The sequence below is a fragment of the Eutrema salsugineum genome, unplaced genomic scaffold (assembly GCF_000478725.1).
Source record: "Eutrema salsugineum unplaced genomic scaffold, Eutsalg1_0 scaffold_11, whole genome shotgun sequence".
NCBI lineage: Eukaryota > Viridiplantae > Streptophyta > Magnoliopsida > Brassicales > Brassicaceae > Eutrema > Eutrema salsugineum.
The window spans coordinates 9797094-9797899 of record NW_006256901.1 but is presented as its reverse complement, the minus strand read 5'-3'; the positions used below and the strand labels follow the sequence as shown (position 1 = coordinate 9797899).

Below are 806 nucleotides of genomic sequence, written 5' to 3'. Positions count from 1 at the left end.
TTTTAAAGTCCTTCTCATACCTTTGATCCCTGCTTGAACTCTCACTCCTATTGGCTCTATCAAAGTCTTCTCCATATGTATCATTGCTCATTGCTAAGTTCTCAACCAGCTCTAAAGCAGCATGAATCTCCTTCCCCAGAAAGTTTCCGTTAGAGGCACTATCTAGCTGGTTTCTAATCTTGGGAAAAGCTCCTCTATAAAGTGTGCTGAGAAGAGAAGCCTCACTAAACCCATGGTGTGGGCATTGGTTGGTGTAGCTCCTGAATCTCTCATATGCTTCACCAAAACTCTCATTGCTATGTTGAGTGAAGCTAGAGATTTGGTTTCTCAGTTTAGCTGTTCTGGAAGTGGAGAAGAACTTAGCTAGAAAGGCCTGCTTGCATTGCTCCCAGGTCTGAATGGAGCCTCTTGGGAGGTTCTTCTCCCATTGGTGAGCTTTGTCACCAAGACTGAAGGGGAATAATCTGAGCTTGAAGATATCCTCAGATACTCCATTTATCTTTGTCAAGTCACAAACCTTATCAAATTGATCCAAGTGTTCCAAAGGATCTTCCATTGCCAATCCATGGAACTTTGAGTTTTGCACCATATTCAGTAATGATGCCTTCACTTCAAAGTTGTTGTTTTGCACAAGTGGTGCTTGAATTCCAGCTCCATACTGATGAGCATTGGCCCTGTCATTCTCTCCAACATAGACCTGTGGCTGCTCATATCTCATTTGTTGGTGTTGGAAGGGCTGATAGTGGTGCACCTGTTGTCTTTGCTGTACATTGGCCTGATGCCTTTTCTGATGAGCTGGAGCTTGT

The 806-nt window shown here is 43.7% G+C and overlaps 1 non-coding gene across 1 annotated transcript; it reads left to right on the top strand.

Moving 5' to 3' along the window:
- Positions 1-227: 227 nt before the first annotated feature.
- On the top strand, positions 228-334 carry LOC112090175. The gene has a single exon (XR_002901523.1). It is a non-coding gene; the product is annotated as a small nucleolar RNA R71 (small nucleolar RNA).
- Positions 335-806: the final 472 nt, after the last annotated feature.